Below are 15,019 nucleotides of genomic sequence, written 5' to 3'. Positions count from 1 at the left end.
CACCATGGTGCCCTCAAAGCTCATCACTATGCTAAGGACCCTGGGACTAAACACCTCCCACTGCAACTGGATCCTGGACTTCCTGACAAGCCGTCCCCAGGTGGTAAGGGTAGATAACAACACATCCACCACACTGATCCTCAACACGGGGCCCCCTCAGGGGTGCGTGCCCAGTCCCCTCCTGTACTCCCTGTTCACTCATGCCTGCACGGCCAGGAATGACTCCGACACCATAATTGCGTTTGCTGATGACACAACAGTGGTACAGTAGGCCTAATCACAGACAATGATGAGACGGCCTATAGGGAGGAGGTAAGCGACCTGATCGTGTGGTGTAAGGACAGCAACCTCACCCTCAACGTGATCAAGACAAAGGAGATGATTGTGGACGACGGGAAAATGAGGACAGAGCACAACCCCATTCTCATCGACGGGGTTATAGTGGAGCAGGTTGACAGCTTCAAGTTCCTTGGCATCCACATCACCAACAAACAAACATGGTCCAAGCACACCAAGACAGTCATGAAGAGGGCACGAAAAAACCTATTCCCCGTCGAGAGACAGAAAAGTTATGGCATGGGTCCTCAGATCCTCAATAAGGTTTTACAGCTGCACCATTGAGAGGATCTTGATGGGTTGCATCATTGCCTGGTATGGCAACTGACCGCAAGGCTCTACAGAGGGTAGAGCGTACGGCCCAGTACATCCCCGGGGACAAACTTCCTGCAATCCAAGACCTCTATACCAGGTGGTGTAAGAGAAAAGCCCTAAACATTGTCAAAGACTCCAGCCACCCTAGTCATACACTGTCCGCTCTGCTACTACACCTGAGTGCCAAAGTCCAAGAGGCTCCAAGAGCTTATACCCCCAAGCCATAAGACTCCTGAACAGCTAATCAAATGGCTACCCAGACTATTTGCATTGCCTTCCCTGATAAAGGCCAGTGTCAGTCAGAGAGAGGTAAGAGGCAGGACCAGACCAGAGCATATAGGGATCCCTACAGGGAATGGACGCTACTGTAATGCATATTTTTTATTGTTTTTATTTCACCTATATTTAACCAGGTAGGCCAGTTGAGAACAAGTTCTCTTTTACAACTGCGGCCTGGCCAAGATGAAGCAAAGCAGTGCGACACCAACAACAACACAGAGTTACACATGGAATAAACAAACATACAGTCAATAACACAATAGAAAAAAGTCTATATACAGTGTGTGCAAATGAGGAATGATCAGGGTGGTAAGGCAATAAATAGGACATAGTGGTGAAATAATTACAATTTAGCAATTAAGTGGTGAAATATTTACAATTTAGCAATTAAACACTGGAGGGATAGATGTGCAGAAGATGAATGTTCAAGGAGAGATACTGGGGTGCAAAGGAGCAAAAAATAAATAACTGTATGGGGATGAGGTAGTTGGATGGGCAATTTACAGATGTGCTATGTACAGGTGCAGTGATCTGTGAGCTTCTCTGACAGCTGTTGCTTGCAGTTAGAGAGGGAGATATGAGTCTCCCTCTCTAAATTGAGTTTTGCAATGTGTTCAAGTTATTGGCAGCAGAGAACTCAAAGGAAAGGCAGCCAAAGGAGGAATTGGCTTTGGGGGTGACCAGTGAAATATACCTGCTGGAGCGCGTGCTACGGCTGGGTGCAGCCAGTGAGTTAAGATAATGCGGGGCTTTACCTAGCAAAGACGTATAGATGACCTGGAGCCAGTGGGTTTGGCGACGAATATGAAGCGAGGGCCAGCCAACAAGAGCATACAGGTCGCAGTGGTGGGTAGTAGGATTGGTAGGATAGTCAGTTTTAATAGGGTATGTTTGGCAGCATGAGTGAACAATGCTTTGTTTTGAGAAATAGGAAGCCGATTCTAGATTTAATTTTGATTTGGAGAAGCTTAATGTGAGTTTGCAAGGAGAGTTTACAATCAAACCAGACACCTAGGTATTTGTAGTTGTCCACATATCCTAATTCAGAACCGTCCAGAGTAGTGATGCTGGACGTGCGGGCAGGTGCGGGCACCAATCGGTTGAAGAGCATGCATTTAGTTTGACTTGCATTTAAGAGCAGTTGGAGGCCACAGAAGGAGAGTTGTTTGGCATTGAAGCTCGTCTGGAGGTTAGTTATCACAGTTACCAAATAAGGACCAGAAGTATACAGAATGGTGTCGTCTGCGTAGAGGTGGATCAGAGAATCACCAGCAGCAAGAGCAACATTGTTGATGTATACATAGAAAAGAGTCAGCCCGAGAATTGAACTCTGTGGCACCCCCTTAGAGACTGCCAGAGGTCCACACAACAGGCCCTCCGATTTGACACTCTGAAATCGGTCTGAGATACGCCTAAGATAGCGCTACAGTGAGACAGGATGGACAGCTGATCGTCCTCGCAGTGGCAGACCACATGTAACAACACCTGCACAGGATCGGTACATCCCTACATCACACCTGCGGGACAGGTACAGGATGGCAACAAAAACTGCTGGAGTTACACCAGGAATGCACAATCCCTCCATTAGTGCTCAGACTGTCCGCAATAGGCTGAGAGAGGCTGGACTGAGGGCTTGTAGGCCTGTTGTAAGGCAGATCCTCACCAGACATCACCGACAACAACGTCGCCTATGGGCAGAAACCCACCGTCGCTGGACCAGACAGGACTGGCAAAAAGTGCTCTTCACTGACGAGTTGCGGTTTTGTCTCACCAGGGGTGATGGCCGGATTCGCGTTTATCGTCTAAGGAATGAGTGTTACACTTAGGCCTGTACTCTGGAGCGGGATCAATTTGGAGGTGGAGGGTCCGTCATGGTCTGGGGCGGTGTGTCACAGCATCATCGGACTGAGCTTGTTGTCATTGCAGGCAATCTCATCACTGTACCTTACAGGGAAGACATCCTCCTCACACATGTTGTACCCTTCCTGCAGGCTCATCCAGACATGACCCTCCAGCATGACAATGCCTCCAGCCATACTGCTCGTTCTGTGCGTGATTTCCTGCAAGACAGGAATGTCAGTGTTCTGCCATGGCCAGCGATGAGCCCGGATCTCAATCCCATTGAGCACATCTGGGACCTGTTGGATCGGAGGGTGAGGGCTAGGGCCATTCCGCCCAGAAATGTCCAGGAACTTGCAGATGCCTTGTTGGAAGAGTGAGGTAACAACTCACAGCAAGAACTTGCAAATCTGATGCAATCCATGAGGAGGAGATGCAGTACTTAATGCAGCTGGTGGCCACACCAGATACTGACTGTTACTTTTGATGTTGACCCCCCGCTTTGTTCAGGGACACATTGTTCAATTTATGTCTGTAGAACTTGTTCAGTTTATGTCTCAGTTGTTGAATCTTGTTATGATCATGTTAAATTTGCTGAAAATAAACACAGTTGACAGTGAAAATATGTTTTTTGCTGAGTTAATGATGTCCAGCCAACAGGAAATACTGGAGGAGGATAACTGGAGAAGCTTGTATCAAGAGATGTATGCTGTTTCTGCTGTAATGTTACTCAGCCTTGAGAGAGAACATTTATTTATCATCTGTCTAGAGTTGTTTACCCTTATTATTACAGTTCTTGTCCTTTGCAGAGTGGCAATTGTCATTGCTGGGAAGTAATGGTACCACTTAACAGGGAGGCTAAACAGTCTGACCCCTCCAACAATAAGCCAAACAAAGAGAGCAGAAACACAGTCTACTCTTGATAGTTAGAGTTTATTAGTCACATGTACAGGGACGCAGTTCTAATTGCAGGGAAAGAGACAAATTAAAGATAGTAATTATTATAATAATAGTAATAATCTATGCACATTTACAACTGCGGGGGAAGGGTAAGAGTCCGTTGGGGAACGTCCATATGGGGAGCAGCAAGGGGGATGTAAGAAGTGAATGAAACAGTAATAATTTTTATTTATTTAACTAGGCAGGTCAGTTAAGAACAAATTCTTATTTTCAATGATGGCTTAGGACACTGCTTTGTTCTGGGGCAGAACGACAGATTTGTTTTACCTTGTTAGCTCAGGGATTATGAACTTGCACCTTTCGGTTACTAATCCAACACTCTATCCACTAGGCTACCTGCCACCCCATAATAATGAATGTGAATTATAACAGGATAACATCATAACAACAAGTCATCAAAATTATTAAGAAATATTTGTCTCCTAATACAACTAAATGCAAAGCATCACTTTTTGTTTGTTTCTATATCAGGCTTTTACCCAGCACCATTGCAATATTGTAAATATGTCTCTCTCATCCTCTCTTACCACTCTCGTGAAATATTGACTGTTTTGAAATGTGCTGGGAAAATCAGGTCATGTTAAATGAATGCAAAACAGGGAAGCTTCTGGATTGTTTCCAAAACTCACATGTTGAAGTAAACCCTTTGATGACGATCAGATAACAAGCTTCTCACATGGATGTCGATAGATAATGAGTGTAATATTTACTGTTCATTTTGATTGTTTATTTCACTTTTGTTTATTATCTACTTCACTTGCTTTGGAAATGTTAACATATGTTTCCCATGCCAATAACGCCCTTGAATTGGTTGGTAACTCTTTGATTCCACTGTGGGTATTAACGAGTTTCGTCATACTGTGCCTTCTCAACAGGGGAGATGCCCAGTGTAGTGAGTTTCCCACTGCCACAGAGTGTTGACAACAACACCTCCTTCACACTGACTTTTAACACAGGGGGCCCCCAAGGGTGTGTCCTTAGCCCTCTGCTGTACTCCCTGTTCACCCACGACTGTGTGGCTTTGTATGACACCAACTCCATTTTCAAGTTGCTGACGACACCACGGTTAAAGGCCTGATAACCAACAATGACGAGTCAGCCTATAGGGAATAGGTAAGTGAACTGGCATTGTGGTTCCAGGACAACAACCTCTCCCTCAATGTCAGCAAAACAAAGGAGTTGATTGTTGACTTCAGCAAGTAGAGGAGGGAACACACCCCAATCCACATCAACGGGACTGCAGTAGAGACAGTCAGCAGTTTTAAGTTCCTCTGCGTCCACATCACTAAGGACTTGTCATGGACCATCAACTCTTGTCAAGAGGCTGCAAAGGCACCTCGACTTCCTAAGGCGGCTGAATAAATTCTGCCAATTCCTCTCCAAATACTACCACTGCACGATCAAGAGCGTCCTGACCAGCCACATCACGGCCTGGTACAGGAGTTGCTCCATCCACGAACGCAAGGCTCTCCATCGGGGTGGTGAAGATGGCTCAGTGCATCACTGGGGCTGTGTTCCCACCCATCCAGGACATCTACTTGAAAAGATGCCAGAAGAAGTCACACGGCATTATCAAGGATCCCAGACACGCCAGCCATGAGCTGTTCTCTTCCTTCCCGTCAGGCAGACGGTATTGGAGCATGAGGTCTGATTTACAACAGAGACAGTTTTTGTCTACAAGCCATTAGACTGCTGAACATTGGACCTGGACTGACCACCTGCACTCACTCACTCATTCACTCACTCTAACTGCTGCTACCAGACTCTAATTTGCTATTGCTAATACTACACAATTTAAACATTTGCACCCAATCAGCCCTTCATGATAGATGTACAAATATTACACTACAAATAGTTCCTTCCTGTATTCAACTTATGCTAAAATATTTATTATATTCTACTGAGCCATTTACTTTATGTTCATATTCTCATCTTTTATTATTTCTTATTGTTGTTGCGTTGTTGAGAAGGAACCTGCAAGTAAGTTTTGTTGGACAGTGCATACTGTACATACGACTAATAAAAATGTGAAATGTGAAACTATGTAATGCCCTGTCCATTTCTGTGTTGGTCATGCAGCTGATTTCATTCATACTTCAAAGCTGTGTGTGTACAGCAATGTCCATCGATCATTTTACTCATTGAATTGCTGTGCCTTCGCTTTTGTTCAAAATCAACATTTAACTGAACAGGACATTTTGTCTAACTTGCTCATCTTTGTTTGTAAATTCCTCCATCCTTCAGCGAGTGGAGAGATCCAACTGACACAGTGTATATTTTCTGCAGTGCAATCTTCCCTGCGTTAGTCTGGATCAAGGAGATTTCTTTGAATCCTTTTAGGAGAGACCATAAATGCAGTGTATCGGCTTACATAGCCAGCCATTAAAACCAGGAGGGTATTTGATACCGATGGAACTTCCAATCTTTAAAAAAGCTCAGTTCCACATTATATTTTCAGTCTGCAAAGGAAACTTATTTTTCAGATGTTTTGTGTGTGTTGTGTTATATATGATCACCATTTCTTAGAAAGGAAATAGCTCCACAGAGGAAAACTCCCCAAAAATATGTGCTGTGGCCCGTTCTAGCCGTATGGGTTCTAGGGTGGGTTTATCAAATCAATACTCATGCCTCTAGAAGCAATAGCCTTACCATGAATCACTGACTGACCAGCCCCCGCTGCCGGGAAGTCATTCAGCAACATGGAGGAGAGTGAATCTTCTTGTCAAGCCCCTCTCAGGGGTATTGGTGAGGGGGGTAATGTGGAGATCAGAGGGGGAGCATGGAGAGATGTGTGAAGACTTACTGTATCTATTTACAGAGACTTCACACAGCACGCCTGGTGGACTGGGGTTATAAACACCTGATAATAATAGCTCTACCTCACTTGATTTGTCCTCTGATGAATCGTTAGCCGAACTCCGTACTGTGCAGGTCAATGGGTTGATTCCTGGATTTCTGAATGTAAGTACAACTCGTGGGTGGCCCTCCACATGGATCCCTCAATAGTAATTTAGTTTGGCACAGGCCCCATTTTTGGAAAGTCGTTCACAACATCGTCATCCTCTCCAGCAGGAGCAGCTCCCCTGAAGGGTTGGTTTCAGAGGGTCTCTCCTCACCCTGAAGGGTTGGTTTCAGAGGGTCTCTCCTCACCCTGAAGGGTTGGTTTCAGAGGGTCCCTCCTCACCCTGAAGGGTTGGTTTCAGAGGGTCTCTCCTCACCCTGAAGGGTTGGTTTCAGAGGGTCTCTCCTCACCCTGAAGGGTTGGGTTCAGAGGGTCTCTCCTCACCCTGAAGGGTTGGTTTCAGAGGGTCCCTCCCCACCCTGAAGGGTTGGTTTCAGAGGGTCCCTCCCCACCCTGAAGGGTTGGTTTCAGAGGGTCTCTCCTCACCCTGAAGGGTTGGTTTCAGAGGGTCTCTCCTCACCCTGAAGGGTTGGTTTCAGAGTGTGACGTAGAAGTCCGTCACTGGCCGCGGGCAGCATTTGGTTCTTTAACACACACACATATTCATCACTCCTCCCTGCGCCATTATAAGATAAGTTAACAATGTGGGTCGACACACAAATTAACTTCTGTCTTGGTGCATGCATTTCACACTTGTCAATGTTCATATTTGAGAGATACAATAATTATGATACTTATCAATGTTGTGGATGAGCGCATTGTTTGTTTGTTCTGTTCCTCTCTCTCCATCTCTGTAGCTTCCGGGTAAGCTGGAAAAGGACCCGAGCTAAGGGAATTGGGTTGGCTTTATAGTGCCTGTCCCAAATGGCTCATTAATGCATATGGGCATATTGAAAGATATTGTCAGTAGTGATGTAATGTTGTAAATGTTATGTTGTGATATTGTTTAAAACCGTGTTGCAATGTATATCCTTTAGTATGTTTAGTTCATGGAAAATGTAGGTTTGTATTATTAATTGATTAATTAACCAGGGTTAATTGTTCTGAGGGGAGGGGCTAGCCCTACAAAAGGAGCCTCTCTTTCAGTAATGGGGGAGGCATTTTGGATTGAGCTGTGGATGGGGCAGCATTGTTTTTAAGCTGTCCCATAAGGTAGACGTTGATGGCAGTACTGTTGTTTTTTGTTCCGGAATTCACTTGTAAATAAACACCTTTGCACAGAATAACTTTTGCGGTTCCGCCATCTTTTTATTTTGATAGAGGTTAGGTTATCCAGTTTAGCCTTCTGGCCTACTCTACGTGACATATGGTGGCAGTGGTGGGATGGCGTACCGCAAATCAGTGAATTCCAACAAGAGAGGTAAAGGAATGCGTACAGGATTGCGTTCTCAGCAACAGCATCAACTGTCAGAAAAGGTACCTGAAGTTGAACCGGGGTGGAATACCGTGGAATCGTCTGGTGAAGAAGAGGTCAAGTATGAGAAACTAGGAGCCCGACCGCGGGGCCAAAGACAACCAGAACTGGGTGAGCTGCTGACTGAAGGAGCAGTTGGGGGACCAGAACCACACCCAACCATGGTAACCCTTTTTCAGCAACTTTTCACCTGCCTTGAGAGGAGGGATGAAGACCTCAAGCAGGAGTTACGTGGCCTACGCCAATCTATCCTCACAGCTCCCCACCAGGCGGAACTCGTCAGTGAGAGCCCAAGATTGGGTCTTCCAACACCAGGACGACAAAGGCTCGATGCAGCAGGGACTTCAACTCCACAGCAGGCACCCCAAGCAGTAATGAGGCCAGCACCAGGAGACCAGTCCAACAGTGTTAACGTCCATCTTCCAGCATTCCTGAGGAAGGAGCCAAAGATGCCCTCATACCAGCAGGGGGAGGACATTGAAAACTACCTGCTGAGGTTTGAGCGCATGGCTAAGACGTGGCAGTGGCCTGAGGTAGAGTGGGCCTGCAGGCTTGTCCCATTGCTCACGGGCAAGGCCTTAGAGGCTTACACAGCAATGGATGAGGGCTGTCCAATGTCTACAAGGTCTTGAAGGAAGCGCTGCTGGTGAAGTTTGACATCTCACCGGAAACCTACCGTCAACGCTTCAGAGCTGCATCAACGCCATCGGGTGAGTCGCCGACAGAGACATACCACCGCCTCAAGGGTCTCTACCGACGATGGGTTCGACCGGGGAGAAGACACAGGACGAAATCGGGAGGTCATCATCCTCGAGCAACTTCTACAAGTTCTACCACACGACATTCGAACCTGGGTCCGAGAGCACGAGCCCAAGGACGGGCTTATGGCGGCCAAGCTTGCACTGCAGTATCTTAATGCACGTAAAGGGGGCCCACCACAACCTGCAGCACCCGCTCCAAGGAGTCTCAGAGACACAAGGGACATCAGAAACGCCAGAGATGGTGGAGGTAACTCTGGGGGTTATGTGTCTGGGAGGGAGGTAAGGGATCATGCAGTTCGCTCTGATGGGAGGGGTCTGACCTGTTTTTACTGCCGGCAGCAGGGGCACAAAGCTTCAATGTGTCCGCTACGTAAATCCAAGCTCTCAGGTTACTGTTATGTACCCAGAGAGGGGGATGGTGTTCAGAATAGACAGACTCGGGAAGGGTCATGCTTGGTACCTGTAAAAGTGAATGGTAAAAGTCTTACTGCAATGATTGACACCGGCAGTTCCCTGTCATTGATCAGAAAATGTAATGTACCTGTTAATGACATTGATTATGGTCATCAGACACTGATCCAATGTGTTCATGGTGACCAGTCACAGCAGCCCACAGCTGAGCTCACAGTTGAGATTCAGGGTCAGAAATACCTCCTCAAAGTTGTGGTAATGGAGAAGCTACCTTTTGAGATGATTTTGGGGAGGGATGTGCCTGTACTCTCTGATCTGTTGGGAAGTGTGGGGGGTCAGCTATATGAGCAGTCAGTTTGCCAGTCTGATGTTCAGATGGCATGTTCAGTTGTCACTCGTGCCCAGGCCAAAGCTGGTTTACAACCTCTGCCTGACTTGTGTGATAGTCTGTGCGAGGGGGAACCAAAGGGCCCAGAAAGTCACGCCGCCAGCGGCGTCTTGAGAAGTATGTGGGAACCCCTGTACCTGTTGCTGATGTGTCTGGGTTAGAGGTGCAATGGGATGTTCCACAAAATTTTGCTACATTGCAGAAGTCTGACGCAACCTTGAAATGTTTGTTTGACAAGGCCTTAGCTGGGGACAGTCAATCTTCATGTGGGGGATTTACACAGTAGACAACCACATACTCTACCTTGGGTCAGAGGCAGATAGCAGGAAGTTGGTGGTGCCATCTACCTGTAGACCACTTGTTCTCAACCTTGCACATACAGTTCCATGGGCAGGCCATCTAGGGCAACATAAGACCTATCTTAGGCTAGGCTCCCGTTTCTTTTGGCCCTCCATGTATACTGATGTACAAAAATACTGCAAATCATGCCCCATGTGCCAGAAAACCAGTGCTGTCCGTAGGTCTGAAAGGGCTCCTCTATGTTCACTGCCTGTTATCTCTACCCCATTCAAGAGAATTGCAATGGACATTGTTGGACCCTTGGAGAAGAGTAGTGCTGGTTACAAGTATATATTGGTGATCTGTGACTATGCCACCCGGTTCCCAGAAGCCTTCCCACTCCGTTCCATAACCACTCCAAAAATAATCAGTGCTCTTGTTCAGCTCTTCTCTCGTGTAGGAATCCCAGATGAAATCCTGACGGACCAAGGGACAAACTTCACCTCGCGACTGATGGTTCAACTCCACCGACAGCTGGGCATTAAAGGCTTGAGGACTACTCCCTACCATCCCCAAACGGATGGGCTTGTAGAGAGATTCAATCAAACGCTCAAGAACATGCTGAGGAAGTTTGTGGCTGACACTGGTAGAGACTGGGATAAGTGGTTACCCTTTCTGCTTTTTGCTTACAGGGAGGTGCCTCAGGCATCGACAGGTTTCTCGCCATTCGAACTCCTCTATGGATGGCCAGTGCAAGGACCATTGGACCTGCTGAAGAAGTGCTGGGAAGGTTCCCCAGTAGCTACCTCAGGACAGGGGATTGTCCAGTATGTCCTCCAGATGCGAGACAGGTTGGAACGGTACCGAGAGGAAGCTAGAGCAAACCTTCAGCAAGCCCAGAAGGCCCAGAAGAGGGCTATGACCAGCACGCTCGCCACAGAAAGTTTGAGCCAGGACAGAAAGTCCTGCTCCTCCTTCCCTGGTCTACCAGCAAGCTCCTTGCGCAATGGCAAGGACCGTACCTAATCGGGAGGAAGATGGGCCCAGTGACCTACGAGGTGCTGCACCCGGACAAGGGTAAGAAAAGCAAATCTACCATGTGAACCTTCTCAAGGCCTGGGAGGAGAGAGGGAACTCTCCAAAGGAAAGTCCTTTCTGGTCCGCAGAGTAGAAGAGGATGAGTCGGATGGGGTCACAGAGGCATGGAAAGAACGAGCAGAAGTCATACTGGCTCACCTGGAAGAAGACAAGCAAGATGAGCTGAAGCAGCTGTTTGGCAAGTATCCGGCCCTCTTCAGTCAGAGACCAGGAAGAACCAAAGTCCTAGAACACGTCATTCGTTTGAAACCTGGCCAGAACCCTGTCCGCCAGCATCCTTACCGTGTGCCTGAGAGGCTGGTGGTAGCCCTCAAGGAAGAGGTCCACACCATGATAGAGATGGATGTTGTCGAGCCATCTTCAAGTGAATGGAGCAGCCCTATTGTCATTGTCCCAAAGAAGGATGGCTCTTTGCGCGTCTGCATGGACTTCCGTAAGGTGAATGCCATCTCCCAGTTTGATGCCTATCCCATGCCCCGCATTGACGACTTACTGGAGAGAATAGGTAGAGCTCATTACATCACCACATTGGATCTCTGCAAAGGGTACTGGCAGGTGCCCCTGGATGAACAATCCAAGGCCTACACTGCATTCCGGACGCCGATGGGCCTGTTCCAGTTCAAGGTCATGCCGTTTGGCCTTCATGGGGCCCCTGCGACTTTCCAGAGGCTGATGGACAAGGTCCTCCAGGACTGTGACGATTACTGTGCTGCTTACTTGGACGATGTGGTGATCTACAGCCACTCCTGGGAGGAGCACATACAGCATCTTAGCAGAGTCCTGGGGAAGATCCATGAAGCAGGCCTCACGCTTAACCTCCTGAAGTGTGAGTGGGCGAAACAGGAGACAAAGTACCTGGGTTACCAGCTGGGTAAGGGTGAAGTTCGGCCTCAGGTGGAGAAAGTGGAGTCCATCAGGAATAGCCCTCAACCCAGAACCAAGACACAGGTGAAGTCCTTCCTAGGTCTGGCAGGATGGTACCGGAGATTCATTCCACAGTTTTCGACCATCGCTGTCCCTCTGACCAACCTCACTTCGAAGGGGGCCAGCAACCCTGTGAAGTGGACTGAGGAGTGTGAGGAAGCCTTCATGACACTGAAAAAACGACTGTGCTCATTCCCTGTTCTCCAGACCCCTGATTTTCAGAAGAGATTTCTCGTGCAGGTGGACGCTTCGGCGGTAGGAATTGGAGCTGTACTGGCCCAAGGGGAGCCAAGAGAAGAGCTTCCTGTGCTGTACCTGAGTCGGAAGCTGTTGCCCAGGGAAACCAGGTATTCTGCAATCGAAAAGGAGTGCCTGGCTATAAAGTGGGCCCTAGATAGCCTCCGTTACTACCTTCTTGGGAGGGAATTTGACCTGCACACGGACCACAGAGCACTGACCTGGATCCAGACCATGAAGGACCGGAATTCTCGTGTGACCAGGTGGTATCTGGAGCTCCAGCCCTTCAGGTTCTGTGTCCGTCACAAGGCAGGAAAAGAGAACGTTACTGCGGACTACCTATCAAGGCTCCCGTACATGGTCGCTTCAGGAGAGGAGGAAGGTAATGTGACGTAGAAGTCCGTCACTGGCCGCGGGCAGCATTTGGTTCTTTAACACACACACATATTCATCACTCCTCCCTGCGCCATTATAAGATAAGTTAACAATGTGGGTCGACACACAAATTAACTTCTGTCTTGGTGCATGCATTTCACACTTGTCAATGTTCATATTTGAGAGATACAATAATTATGATACTTATCAATGTTGTGGATGAGCGCATTGTTTGTTTGTTCTGTTCCTCTCTCTCCATCTCTGTAGCTTCCGGGTAAGCTGGAAAAGGACCCGAGCTAAGGGAATTGGGTTGGCTTTATAGTGCCTGTCCCAAATGGCTCATTAATGCATATGGGCATATTGAAAGATATTGTCAGTAGTGATGTAATGTTGTAAATGTTATGTTGTGATATTGTTTAAAACCGTGTTGCAATGTATATCCTTTAGTATGTTTAGTTCATGGAAAATGTAGGTTTGTATTATTAATTGATTAATTAACCAGGGTTAATTGTTCTGAGGGGAGGGGCTAGCCCTACAAAAGGAGCCTCTCTTTCAGTAATGGGGGAGGCATTTTGGATTGAGCTGTGGATGGGGCAGCATTGTTTTAAAGCTGTCCCATAAGGTAGACGTTGATGGCAGTACTGTTGTTTTTTGTTCCGGAATTCACTTGTAAATAAACACCTTTGCACAGAATAACTTTTGCGGTTCCGCCATCTTTTTATTTTGATAGAGGTTAGGTTATCCAGTTTAGCCTTCTGGCCTACTCTACGTGACACAGAGGGTCCCTCCCCACCCTGAAGGGTTGGTTTCAGAGGGTCTCTCCTCACCCTGAAGGGTTGGTTTCAGAGGGTCCCTCCCCACCCTGAAGGGTTGGTTTCAGAGGGTCCCTCCCCACCCTGAAGGGTTGGTTTCAGAGGGTCCCTCCCCACCCTGAAGGGTTGGTTTCAGAGGGTCTCTCCCCACCCTGAAGGGTTGGTTTCAGAGGGTCCCTCCCCACCCTGAAGGGTTAGTTTCAGAGCATCTCTACCCACCTTGATGGGTTGGTTTCAGAGCGTCTCTCCCCACCCTGATGGGTTGGTTTCAGAGCGTCTCTCCCCACTCTGATGGGTTGGTTTCAGAGTGTCTCTCCCCACTCTGATGGGTTGGTTTCAGAGCGTCTCTCCCCACTCTGATGGGTTGGTTTCCGAGCGTCTCTCCCCACTTGGGGAAGTGCGCCTTTCTTATTGCCTGGAAGACATTGTTGTTCTTTACAAAGCTGTAAACTCCATCTTGAAGCAATGGGGTGTCCCTAAAAATCAGCAATTACAAGATTCAATCATAGACTGCTCAGCCATCTGAAAGCTATTACAATAAAATGTCTCAAAAACAAACAATATTCACGGTGAACATTGCTAATGCTGTTGAACATAGCTTTACCACCCTCTTTGAAAACTTTTTATCCCAGCAGCTGCATCCCTTAAAACCTCCCTGGCGCAGGCGTTCCCCTAGCGACCCCCCTCGACAACATCCGGTGAAATTGCAGAGTGCCAAATTCAAAATTCCGAAATAGTCATAATAAACATTCATTAATTACAAATGCATCGGTTTAAACATTAACTTCTTGTTAATCCTGCCGCTTTGTCAGATTTCAAAAAGGCTTTATGGCGAAAGCATACCATGCGATTATCTGAGGACAGCGCCCTGCTTACAATAGCATACAAACATTTTACAACCAAGTAAAGGAATTACCAAGTCAGAAATAGCAATAAAATTAATCACTTACCTTTTAAGATCTTCATATGGTTGCAGTCACAAGAGTCCCAGCTACACAATAAATGTTAATTTTGTTCAATAAAGTTCCTCTTTATTATATCCCAAAAACTCTGTTTTGTTGGTGCATTTTGTTCAGTAATCCACTGTAATCCAAAGGCGGTCAAAACATGCAGACGAATACATCCTAATAATACCGGTAAAGTTTGTTGAAACATGTCAAACGATGTTTATAACTAATCCTCAGGTTGTTAATTGTCTAACTAATCGATAATATTTCAACCAGACAATAGCGTATTCAATAGAAAGGAAAAACAATGAAGGGCGCACTCGGTCACGCTCACAAACCAGCACTGCATGATTCTATAGTCCACTGACAGAAAGGTCTCATTCTTCTTCATTTTTCATAAAACAAGCCTGAAACAATGTCTAAAGACTGTTGACATCTAGTGGAAGCCATAGGAACTGCAATCTGGGTCCTAAGCCATTAGATACTCTATAGGCATTCAATTGAAAACTACCCACATAAAAAAAATCCCACTTCCTGGAAGGATCTTCCTCAGAACTGCCATAACAGTTCTGTTATATTCACAGACATTATTTTGACAGTTCTGGAAACGTTAGAGTGTTTGCTATCCAAATATACCAATTATATTCATATCCTAGCTTCTGGCCCTGAGTAACAGGCAGTTTACTTTGGGCACGCTTCTCATGAAATACTGCCCCCAAGACATAAAAAGTTTTTAAGACTG

This window comes from Oncorhynchus keta, chromosome 26, assembly GCF_023373465.1.
Source record: "Oncorhynchus keta strain PuntledgeMale-10-30-2019 chromosome 26, Oket_V2, whole genome shotgun sequence".
NCBI lineage: Eukaryota > Metazoa > Chordata > Actinopteri > Salmoniformes > Salmonidae > Oncorhynchus > Oncorhynchus keta.
Note: the sequence above shows the minus strand (reverse complement) of the source record.